We start from the raw sequence: 12,997 nt of genomic DNA, 5'->3' as shown, positions 1-12,997 counted from the left end.
GAAGAATAGGATGAGACCTATAATTCCAATTGGCATCAGCACCTTGAACAATAAGCTTTTACCTACGCTAGCAAGCCAATGACCTACATTTGAAAGACCATCTACCAGTCTCTTCCAGGCACTATCAACCTCGAGTGGTTTGAGTTCCTTTGCCAAATTAGTAATGTTTTTCACATATCTTTTGAGCTGTACACTTTTATCCGGAATATAAGTGCAACAATGTTGCGCCTTCAACATCCGGCAGACTCCGCCCTCTTTCGCTAATAAGGTGTCAAGGGCAAGTCGATTCTGCAAAACCATTGATCTGATCGCAACCATTTCGGTATTGACCAGCAGAAATCCATGAGCGGTGTCAGTAGACAACACATCCACTATGGTGGACAATTTGCAAATTCTGTGAGTGTTCAGAACCACTCCCACTCCAGGTATCAGTGCACTGAAAATACTACCCATTATTTCACCTACACTTTCTCTTTTACTACGCACTAAGCCATTAGTATTTTCACTGCTTCCAGCAACTCCATTCACATGGTATATTTTCGGGAAGACAATGCCAAAATAGCAGCTTCCATACCAGTGATCCGGCAATTTGTAATAAGCCTTGTCCCCACAAATATAATAAATTCCAGGAAACACAGGCTCTGACCCATTTTTGAAACCCCAACCTCCAATTACCTTGTAATTATGTTCGCATTCACTGGAACCAATGAAAATGTTATTATAATAGCTAGTCTTCTCGCGGTGAAGACATAGCTTGCCTTTCTTTTCAAAATCCAGCAACAGAGCAGGACCCGCCCCACCAGCTGAGGTGCCTTCCATGTTCTCTGCCCATCTTGGCCTTTTCTGACTTTCGTCATTAGCCTTCTTTTGTATTTTAATTCTCCTTTTCTCTGCCATGTTCAGGAACATCTTTTCCTGCTCACGCAAAGAACAAGTCAAGTTATCTCTGTGTGCGTCACCTATGTCGATGTTACCTATAGTCAGAAAGTATTCGCCCATATAGCGAGTAACGTCACTTTTGGTATGTACAGGATTCAAGTTCCCACGTATAGGAAGTTCAGAAAAGATCACGTCATTGTTAGAGTAATAGTACTGTAACGGTCCTCTTTTGTAAAATAAACTAGCTAAAATGCTACAGGAGATTCCATATGTGATGGTATGTCACGCCTTCAGCTACAGAGGTAGGTAGCTTCATGCAGACATAGCAATCTTCAATTTCCATAGTCTCTACATAGTGTATTAACAAGTTTGCGAAAACATTTAAGTGTGTCCTGTTCTTAACTCCATGAAAATGTAGTCCTCCCTCATCTGATGCTTCTAAGTCTTGTTTTGTTTGTCTCAGTGCTCTCTCATGTCTTGCTACACTCTGTGTTGTCAGCTCCTCACTGTCAGTATTTACAATTTCAGTAGGGACAATATTAGTATCTTTGCTTACAGCAAAGGGAATGAAAATTGTTAGTCCTATCCAAACTAATATCAGGACAACTATACTACAGACACATACCTTGCAGCATGTCTTACAACAGCTGCGACTAGGTCTACCACTCACGCTTGAATCAGACATTTTGGCTTCAGAAGAAGTTTCTCGACCCCTCTTTGTGACTTTACACGAGTAGCTTACTTTGTGCAAATTCACGGTGGCTCGTCTTCTTCTTCGTCAGAGTACTCAGGGACGGGCTCTCCGTCGCTTACGTCAGTTATATCGAGATCTTCAAGTTCTTCCAACACAAGTGTCCATTCAGGTGACTTGTACTTTTTGTTTTGTCTTTTTATTCGATCACTCCTTCTTTTGGAAGTACCTTCTTGTTGCTCGGCTATGCGAGCACTTCTCCTTTCTTCTGCGCGTTTTTCTTCTACCGTTTTTATCCTTAGTCTCAATTTCTTTACGAATCTAGGCTCAAGATGCTTTCTTTTCTTAAGTCTTTTTGTTGGGACGTGGACTTCGTTTCCTTCTCTTGCCCTTTTGTTTTCATTTACTTGTGGCAATTCTGTTTCAGTTTCTTCCTCTTCTATCTGACTAATTCCAGGGCTCGCATCTATTTCTTCTGCCTGGTTACTAATCTGGCCTTGTTCAGGTAAATTGTGTGTTTGCTCTTCAAGTGTCTCTGACTCTGTTTCCTGAACACGTTCTTCTAATTCTATCTGATCCTGTTCAAGCACTTCGATCTCTGGACTTTCTTCTGCTCGAACTATTACACTATGTCTAGTCTGTCCCTTCCCGACATCTGGAGTCAGTGGAGGAGTATCAAACACTTGCTCTGTATCCTTCACCTGTTCAGTATCGGGCACTGGCTCTGTAGCATTCACTTGTTCTGTATCAATCACGTGCTCTGTCCCTGTCTGACCTTCTCCTTCCTCAGTTTTGATGTGAATCTCAAGATTCTGAGGTTCTTCGCCTGTGCCTTGCTTTTCCTCTCTAGTCCACTCTCTACCTTCCCGAAGTCGCTCACTTGTTCGAATGGGGTCTTCAGTGAGATCAATCAATGGAATCCACTCTTCTGGCCATATGCTCGGCAGCTCGTCTTCAGCTACTTCTGGCTCAGTTTCTTGGACCCCTTCAGCAGGCTGGGCTCTTGGTAGTTCGTTATCAACTATTCTTGGGCCAACGTCTGCTGATTCTGCAGCTCGACTGGTACTGGGCTGTACGTCGTCAGCTACTTCCGGTCTGGCTCCTGCAGAGTCCTCTGCTGGACGCCCTTCTGCTTCAGGCTCCTCGTCTGGTAATACCTTCTGGGTGTGGCTGGCGTGTACCCAGCGTGGAACTCCTGCACACTTTACTGCTGTGGTAGTTACCAGGATCACCTGACGTTTTTCTCCCCACCTTGGCTCCAGGCAGCTCTTCCGAGTATGCTTCTTTATCTTGACCCAATCTCCCGGGACCAGTTTGTGGAGAGGAGTCGTCGGATTGAGGATGGCGTCTTCTCCGATCTGGCGAGAGATAGAACGCACTTGGTCACCCAATCTCTTGCAGTATTCAAGCACCACATCATCAGTAATACTCAACAGTTTGCTTCCTGGCACCCATGCTTGTCTCATCACTCTTCCCATAATGATTTCATGGGGACTTAGGCCTGTCTTGCGATCAGGAACACTTCTGAGTCCCATCAGGACCAGGGGCAGGGCCTTCACCCAGGTCATCTTAGATGCATCACATAGTTTTGCTAGTCTGTTTTTGATAGTTCCATTTATTTGTTCCACTACTCCAGAAGCCTCTGGACGGTAGGCACAGTGAAGCTTTTGTGAAATTCCAAAGGCCTTACAGAGTTCGTCGATCACTTCATTATGAAAATGTCGGCCTCTATCTGATTCAATAGTGACTGGAACCCCGAACCTAGGTATCAGTTCTTTTAATAAACACTTAGCTACTGTTATTGCGTCATTTTGGGGATTAGGGAAAGCCTCCACCCACTTTGAAAATAAACAGACCATGACAAGGACATATCGCTTCCCTTCACACAGGGGCATGGTGATGAAGTCAACCTGTATTCTTACAAAGGGACCCCCTGACCTCCCAATTTTTCCCAGTTCGACCACAGTTTTCTTTCCTGGGTTCATCTTTTGACATGACAGGCACCTCTGGCAGAGGGACTCTGCTACTTTCCTGAACTTTTTACTGTACCAAGTCTGTTGGAACACTAGAATCATGGCGTCCCTACCAATGTGTGATCCTTCATGTATCAATCTCGCCATTGTGCTAAGCAAGTGTCTAGGTAACACAGGCATACCAGTTGGACCTATGATGACACCATCCACACGTCTTGGTCTACACCCATCTTCCTTCCACTTCTCTCTTTCTTGCCAAGGTGCCGCCTGCTGCCACTCTTTCACTTCATCCCATGTAGGCACTTCTTCAAACACCTGAAGTTGGCAGCTGGTTCCTGGCCCCCCTCGTTTTGGATTTACGATATACCGATCTCTGGCGCACCACTGGGCCACTCGATCAGCAAAATCATTTCCCAGTGATACAGTGTCCATGCTCTTCTTATGAGCAACACACTTCACCACTGCCAGTTCCTTTGGTAACTGGATTGCCTCTAAAAGGTCTTGAACAACTTTTCCATTTCGAATAGGGGTACCTGATGAAGTCAAGAACTCCCTCTGTAGCCACAACTGGCCAAAGTCATGCACAACCCCATAACAGTACTGACTGTCAGTATACACTGTTATGCGTAGGTTCTTCCCAATTTGGCAAGCTTTTATCATAGCAATCAATTCGGCTACTTGTGCAGACTTTATGTGATATAGATAACCTGCTTCTTCAATTTTCTCTAAGGAGACTACCGCATAGGCAGCACTCAGGCCTCCTTGTTCATGCCTTAGACATGAACCATCTACAAATAATTCTTTGTCATGCATAGGCAATGGCGTTTCTTTTATGTCTGGGCGTGGCTTGGTGTTGAATTCTGTTAAATCAATGCAATCATGCTCATCATCCACCCCCCCTTCCATATCCTTTGGGTCGGGGAGTAAGGTTGCTGGGTTCAGAATACTGCACCTAACAATGTTTACATTTGCAGCACCCACAAGAATCCTCTCGTACTTAGTCAGCCGACTAGGGGTGAGATACTGAGTTTTTGTTCTGGTCAACAAAATTACCACTCCATGTGGGACATACACAGTTACCGGATGTCCCATGACAATTGACTCACTCTGCTCTAAACTGGCACAGGTAGCAGCTACTGCTTTCAGACAACCTGGTAATCCAGCAGCCACTGGATCCAAGGTGGCAGAGAAATATGCCACAGGCCTTCTGGTTGTGCCATGTTCTTGAGTTAGGACTGACAACGCGCAATTATCGCGAGTGTCACAGAATAGGGCAAATTCTTTGGAATAGTCTGGCATTCCCAATGCAGGGGCTGTACACAGACAATCTCGCAGTTTGGTGAAGGCTGTTAAGCTTTCATCATTCCATTCTACAATATCAGGTGTTCCTCTCTTGGTCATTTTTATCAAGGGCCTAGCTAGGACTGCAAATCCCAGAATCCACTGCCTGCAGTATCCTATCACACCCAGGAACATTCTGATCTCTTTCTGAGTACGGGGTAACTGCATCTTTTGAATTATTCTCACTCTTTCCGATGTCACTTTTCTGACACCTTTCTCTATCTGGTGCCCCAGATATTTCACTGATTTTGCACAGAACTGTAATTTGTCAGGGGCCACTTTATGTCCCTTCTCACACAGGTGATTCAGTAGGGCAATGGTGTCAATCACACAATCCCTATGACTTTTAGACGCCACCAAGAGGTCGTCTATGTATTGCACTAAGACAGAGTTTCCAGGTAAGACCAAAGTTTCCAAACATTTTTTCAAGATCTGATTAAAGATAGAGGGGCTCTCTGTGTACCCTTGAGGGACCCGGTTCCAGACATACACGTGACCATTGAAGGCAAATGAGAAAAGAAATTTGCTATCTGGATGCAAGGGAATGGAAAAGAATGCATGACACAGGTCTATCACAGTGAACCACTCAGCATCCCAGGGAATCTGATACAGAATCACTGCTGGGTTCGGGACAATGGGGCAGCAGGGGACTACTATCTTGTTGACTTTTCGTAGGTCCTGCACTACTCTGTACTTGCCACTAGGCTTCTTGATGCCCATAATCGGGGAGTTACATGGGCTACTCATTACCTCCTGTATGATGTTTCCTTCTAGCAATTTCTGTATTTCCAGAGTAACACCAGCTCTCACTTCTGCATTCATTCTGTAGGGTTTAGTATTGGGGTATACTGCATTGTCCTTTATTGCTATCTGTATGGGGTCCACGTTTTTCATTAACCCTACATCTTTCCCAGTAAAGTCCCATACCTCTGGCTTCACTGCTTCTTGGAGTTCTTTGGGCAAATCCTGCATGGTCATTCGTTTAATTTCTGAGTCAGGTCTGATCAGCATTAATTTATAAATGCCATCTTCATCTGGGGTCTGAATTTCAACACCCTTTGGTGTGCAAAAGATGGTACAGTTCATTTTGCACAGCAAATCACGTCCCAGTAAGTTTACTGGACTGGTGTCGCAAACGACAAATCTATGCATTTCCTTAAAGTTTCCAATTGAGATCTCCATGGGCTTGGTAACAGGAGTACTAATCAATTGATTAGATACACCTACTACTTGGATGGCTTCTCCCGAGAGGGGTAGGTTTGGAACGTCCACTGTTCTCACAGTAGAACGGGTAGCGCCAGTGTCCAACAGAAAGGTGACATCATTTCCGTCAACCTTTCCTTCAATGTATGGTCCGGACTGGTCTACCGGCAAGGAGGCGCCAAGTACGCACTCCTCGTCCTCCCCTCTCAGGCCCCGTCAGTACTGGTCATCACAAAGGAAGGTATCGTTTAATAGATACTGCGAAGTTGCTGCATTTCTGTTCTCATTGCTTTCCCAGACTTCTATCTCATCTCCCTCTGCTTGTTTTCCCTTGTATACTTGCTTTGGTGCTCGGGGCACCTGAACTGTTTTTACCTGTGGTTGAGTCTTTCTTGGTCTTTCTTTCTGCGTCTGTGGAGTTAAATCAGGTGTTTTGGGGTTATCATCTGGCAAGTTAGGACACTCGTTACACCAGTGTCCAATTTCGCCGCACTGATGGCAGGGAAATTTCTTCATAGCCTCTTCCCTGCTCATTTTGGGCCGGGGCTTACCTCCTCCCCCACCCCCAGTACCTTGGTTCTGAGTGTTTTTGACCATGTTACTCAACTGTTTTTCCTGCTGTTCTGCGAGCTTCACCTGAGCCCACATGACCTTTTCCTTGAGAGCCTTTTTCTTTTCTGCCATCTCGTCCTCGCAGTACTTTGCGTACCGCAGGACCTCGTCTATCTTTTTGGACTGCCAACAGATTTTGTTATCTTTTATCCACTGACAAATTTCAGGCCTTAAACCATTTACAAACCTGTAAATGAAATGCGTCATGTCTTTCATCTCGATGTTGTCTATACCACTGTATGTTTTAAACACCTGCAACAGCCTTTCATAATAGGAGTGGACTGTCTCGTCTCTTTCCTGTGTGGTTCTATCTATCCTGGTCCAATCAGTTTCCTTTGCGGGCACCTTATTTTTCAAATGCTGAATTACTTGTTCATATTTTTTCATTACTTCAATCGACGGTTCCCCTGTGTTAGAGTCCCTCAGATACTCTTCACTAGGCCAGGCTATGGCGATCTTACATTCGGTCCATAGATCGACCGGGACCACAATGTCAAAAAACCCATCTAGGTCTTTCCACAGGCATTTTTGCACCTTTACGAACCTTTCCACTTGCCGGTACCAGTCAACTGGTTTTTCGCGCAATTTCGGGAAATCGTTGGTAAAGGACACAATATCCTGTCTGGACCATGGAACGTGCACATACCTCCCACCTGGTACTTCACGCATGGGGCATAATGTTTCGGGCTTGTCTACTTCTCTCAAAGGGAACTCAGGGGTAGCTTGTCTGGATCGAGCCTCATCTTTCTTTCGTGCCCACCTGCTTCTCCATTTTTCCACGTCTCCCCATTTTTGCAAAACTGCAAGCAACTCTTTAATTTGCAACTTCCTCCCTGACACATTCAAGTTCTCTAAATCCTTGTCTGAGAATTCAGCCCTCTAAGGCTTTTGTAAGGGCTTGGATCTTGAAATATCTATCCCCATACTAGCTGCGGTGTCTGTCAGTTTTTCGTGGAGCACCCTGGTACTCCGGGTAAGGCTTTTACACATAAACAGCAACTCTTCTTCAGAATAGGTGTTTAATCTATCTAATCCCACATTTCCTGCCATCAATTCCTCTATTTCTACCCTCAGTTTGTAAAGGTCTAAAGGTTTCGTTTGCGGAGCCTGTTTTTCTAATTCACGACTCCAATTTTCAATTTCTTCCGGGGTTACCAAAGAGACACTCCTAGTACCTGATGTTGATTCTAATTTAATTTCTTTCGCATTAAAAGGATTTTGCCGCTTCGGCACTCCCTTTCCGGTCTGTTTGTTGGGCAGATCCAAGAACGCAACTTCAGACTCACACTCACTGGACTGATCATCTATTATTATGGGTTCCTGTCTGGGTGGTGCCATGATTGGGTTCATAACTGGAGGGTTCGGATTTCCCTGACTATTCCCATATAACGGAACCACTGGTCCAATAGTTACTGGAATAGTCAAAGCTTCAGGACTGGTGTTTAACTGGGAGATTTTCTGAATTATTTCTGTTCTCTGTCTAGCTAAAACTTCTTGCTCCCTCTCTTCCAGTATCCTTCCTAATGTTCGTTCAGGCATTATCTGTGGGGTCAGGTGAGGAGTAAAACTCGGGGCAGTAGGATGCGTTTCACTTGGTCCCCCACCATAATTTGGTTTTGGGAACAAAGTTCCTGCACCAAATGACCTGCGCTCTTCCCCATATGGAGGCTGCAAAAAGGGCACTCCTGAACCTAGTGACTTTTCTTCGTTTTCATAAAGAGGTCTGGGGAAGAAGGCTCTTTCACGGGAATATTTTTCCTCCGGGCTCACGGGCATACTAGGATATATATTTCGTACCTCCGCGGGTCCGGGATTCTCAAAATAGGGCAATACCTGGCCACCTCCACCCCTACATAGGGATCTGTCCTCCTCCTTAATAGATGGACGCTGGGGATTCTCTCCTACACTGGAAGGTCGGGCTCCCTCATTATAAGGGGGCGGGCTTCGCGTAAAATTGTCATCTAATAATTCATCGTCTGACTCCCCAAGCGCTCCCCAGTGCTTACTCTTTTCTGTCTTTTTCTCTCCCGCAGAAGGGGCACCCGCTGGCATCATGGGAAACAGACCCTCAACAATCATGCTCTGCCTCCACTGTTTCATCTTTTTATCCCTGGTCTCTTGTTTCAGCCTTGGGTACCACTTGGTCAGACCTTTGTCCATCCGGGGTTTCTCTCTTTCAAAAGCCTCAATCTCCCATTCCTCTAATGCCTCATACTGCGTTAGTCTCGGTCTGGGATGTAATTCATTCATTCGGGTTCTTAAATTAAATAAAATTCTGCCATTGAAAGTACCGTCTAACGGAAAAGCCAATATTCCGTCATCTTTTGTGTACTTTACCCAATTCTCCAACCACACACAGGTATTGTACCCTCGGTCAAACATCATGAATGAGGCGGGAGTATTCGGTGGCGGGACAATAACGCCCTCTCTAGACTTAATCGGTTTGTCTGTTTTGAAATAATTCTTTACCCTATTTACAAGGGACATCTTTCTCTTGGTACCGTACATAATATCGTATCTATTAGCTTTCCACTGATCCCTTTCAAACCCTTGGTTTCTTGGATCGGGTCTAGTCTCTGGACAATACGAGTGCCACATACGATTTCTACGCTTAACTCTGTTTACAAAGTCACCTCCAATCAGAACGCGTCTTGTAATTCCGTGCGACCAATGAGGTGCACGCGTTCAAATATTTCGGCCAATGGGTGCGCGGCCCCTTCGTGAGACTGTCCTCACGCTCCGGCGCTTCACCCCTCCTTTACAATTCCAGCCCCGCTACCCGCCCGCTGCTTCTACCAATCCCAGCGCGGCACGGAGTGACGTCAGAGATGCTTCGCCGCTGACTCCCTCCCTTTACAAGGTAACGGAAACTTTCTTTCTTTCTAAAGTGCTCAGTGCTTGGTTATTTAACAACGAATACACATTCGCCACAGTGCTCAAGTGTCTAGACAGGATAGCTTTGTTTTACTGCAAGTAAACTACTTCCATTTACTTTTCACGTGCTGCGGGTAGATCTCTTCCGCCTACCCTTCACTCTAGCATCGGTGCACCTGTTATTCCCCTAAACTCATCCACTTCTCCGGGATATATCCGAGTCTAAGGTTTCCCAGCGGACCCCTCTGCTTTCACCCAAGCTCCGAGGAACCTGCTACTCTTCCGATGTGACCCTTACTAGGTTACGCCACTATGGGAATTTTGCCAATGAACCTCGTTACTGACATTTATTCACACATGTATTCAGAAAACCCCTAGTTAGTGCTTCCCGGTTATCCTAACCTGCACCTAACTTTCCTCGAGCCTGCGACCTCAGGACAATGGATTCTATTCACCACTTGCCCTTTCAATTCCCCGGGGAGTTCGGACAACACAAAACGAGACGGTTTACAAATGCATGGATTAATACATATAACAATATTAGAACAAGAATAATAATGAAAAAACAATTCATGAATTTCAGCAGCGTATTCACAAGAGAGTGATCGGGTCCCTCGGAACAGCCGCTCTTATAGCAGCATTAATATACTAGCCGCTACCGACTTAACTAGTCTAACTAGTCCTACCTAACCTTTAGCTATTCCCTAACCATCCTCTGCGCTACCAGAAAAACTGATAGAGCGCGCGAGGTCACCCAGCCAATAATTTCGCCGTTTCCGGCTTCAGGGCCCATATACTTTCAATTCACTATATTCATTGACAGGGCGACTTCACGGGCTGCTACCAATTTGTGTGTGTTCCCTACTGTTATTACTCAGTGTACCCGACTTACCATCCACCGACACGGGTACCTATGACCTCAACGGATCAGGGAGCTAGCTGTAAAAGGAAAGGCAGCAAATGCAAATTCAAATGACATTCAATACTGTTGAAAAATGACCACGGACAACTGGAAGTTTTAGAATGTTTATCTAAAGTTCGTTTTCTTCTAACATGAGACTTACAAGAATAAGGCAATCAATAACCAAGATAATGAAAAGTACATAACTATAGAGAAATAAAGTCAGGGTAATCATTTAAATGCTAATATGAGATGCAAAGGGAAATGCTATGCATTCAAGGCAAAAACTCTTTAGACAGTTTAAGTAAGGCCGTTCTAGACCATATCAGGAAATGACAAACTGCAATGCGAAATATAATTTCTAACAGGTAGGGTAACATGGGAACATGTCAAGAAATATGCAAATGACTTTTCGTTTCAATAGTTTGCGGCAAAAAGCATGGAAAAATCAACATATGCAAAGGTGTCTCTTTATTGAAGCAAAAAGTCAGAAATATAGAAAGGTGCAAGTTTAAAGAATTTAGAGCAGTATTTACCTAGACTGGTGTGGAAACCAAACCCTGGCCACGGGTCAGTTAAGGACAGGAAACCCTCAAGGAAGGATACCCCTCAAAGGACAGCAGGTGCAGAATGGACACCCAGGACAGGACAGGATACCCTCGGGTTAGGAATCAGGAATAGGACCCTCAGGACAGGACAGCAAACCCTCAGGACAGGACCGCTCAGGACAGGACCGCACCCGCAGTTTGGAAGCAACGCCTGCGCTCCACCCTCTCTGCAGCTATCGATCAAGACCCCGATTGGGTCAGCGAACTCCCAGCAAAGTGCTTCGCCAGCACTTTAAGGTTCAGTAAAACCTTAGTCTATGGTCAATTTCGGACAGGAGGCTCCGCAGCACTCTGTATCTCCAGTCACCTATTGAGTACGATGGGTCAGTGACAGGTCAGCTAAACCAGACAAGTCGGACGATTCCCTAGGTGAACCCAGGGTAGATATACTGTTTTGGGACAGGGTACCACCCCCCAAATGTTGCAAAGTGTCAGAATCCCCAATTTCGATTGGTCCAAAGGTAGGATTTGGGTAACACACCAATCAAAACACACTATTTGGATGCCTAATTTACATCTCTGGGTACCGCCTAGCAAGATTGGGGTTCCCATGAGAAACTGCAGGAAAATACAATAGCAATTTTACATTGTTGCGGAATAGGGACACATGACTCCGTTCTGCTGGGTTTGCAGGTCAGTTCTCAGGAGCATCTTGCCCATCCCTGCCAGCTGGCCAAGTTCCATCAGCCAAGGTTGTCAGTTCCCCAGACAGAGGAGCATGCGCAGAAAGGCCCTCCAAGATGGCATTTGGCTCAGTCAGACCCCCATTTCCCGCGGTACATGAAAAGTAAGCGAGAACAAATTAATACATAGAAATAACATTATGGAAACATATCACAGGGTCTGTACTTTCAACTTATCACTACGAAATATACTTATTATTATTATTATTTATTATTTAAAGTTTTCTAGAGCGTGTAGTCACCCGGAGGGTATCCCAGCGCTGAACCTCTTACTCACAAGGGGAAATAGTCGGGAGTGATCATGGCTCAGGGGAAGAGTAGAGTTTTGAGGGACTTCCTGAACCGTAGGAGGTTTGGTTCTGTTCTGAGGCTCAGGGGGAGTGTGTTCCATTTTTTACCCGTACTGACCGAAAAGCGACGGCCACCTATCCGGGCCTTCTTCACTTTGGGGATCGTGATGAAGTTTCCATGTTCGGAACGAAGCGATCTCGTGGGTCTGTAAGGTGTGATCCAATTATTCAGGATTGGGGGGCCAGTATTGTGCAGTACCTTGTGGGCCAGACAAAGGGCCTTGAAAGTTACCCTTTCCCTAATAGGGAGCCAATGCAGCATCCTAAGTGCGGGTTTGGCAGATGTTCTGGCCGGGGTGTTCGTTAGGAGTCGGGCTGCGGCATTTTGGGCTTTTTGCAGGGTTTGGAGAGTGGATTCTGGAGAGCCCAGGTAAATGGCGTTGCAGTAATCCAGCCTGGATGAAATTAGGCCTTGGATCAGCAAGAGACGCGACTGGAAAGGCAGTAGAGGAATTACCTTCCTGCACGATCTCAGTAGACTCAGACTCAGACTTATGCAGTCTAAATGTTAGCTACATATAAACAGATACAAGAGCAGTGGCACGAGCAGTACCACATTATTGGCAAAGCTATGTATTACGCATGCGCATAAATTTCCCTCCAACTCTGCAGACACGTCAGGACACGTGAGTGTGGCTGACGCATGCGCAGTAACTAAATACAAGCAGCGGCCATATTAAAGGACTCGAGTAAATTATTTTAGTAAAACACATAGGCAAGCGTCAGGGAACCTCGTTTAAACATAAAGGAAACGTTAGTAAGACGTACAAATTATTACCTTGTTACACATAGACGAGGTTCATGAATTCGGCAAGTCGCAAAATATGCGAAGCTTTGCTTCATCAGTCCCATGCACGTCTCCTTCCCTGTCCACCTTGATTT

The 12,997-nt window shown here is 45.4% G+C and overlaps 1 protein-coding gene and 1 long non-coding RNA gene across 4 annotated transcripts in view; one reads left to right on the top strand and one right to left on the bottom strand.

Moving 5' to 3' along the window:
- LOC144826646 (uncharacterized) overlaps nt 1–12,997 on the top strand; it is a 382,563-nt gene that overhangs the window by 158,462 nt on the left and 211,104 nt on the right. The gene's annotated exons all lie outside the window — the stretch shown is intronic.
- LOC144826643 (uncharacterized) overlaps nt 1–12,997 on the bottom strand; it is a 358,756-nt gene that overhangs the window by 187,488 nt on the left and 158,271 nt on the right. The gene's annotated exons all lie outside the window — the stretch shown is intronic.

This window comes from Lissotriton helveticus, chromosome 3_2, assembly GCF_964261635.1.
Source record: "Lissotriton helveticus chromosome 3_2, aLisHel1.1, whole genome shotgun sequence".
NCBI classification, from domain to species: Eukaryota; Metazoa; Chordata; class Amphibia; order Caudata; family Salamandridae; genus Lissotriton; species Lissotriton helveticus.
This window is presented reverse-complemented; position numbering and strand designations above follow the sequence as displayed.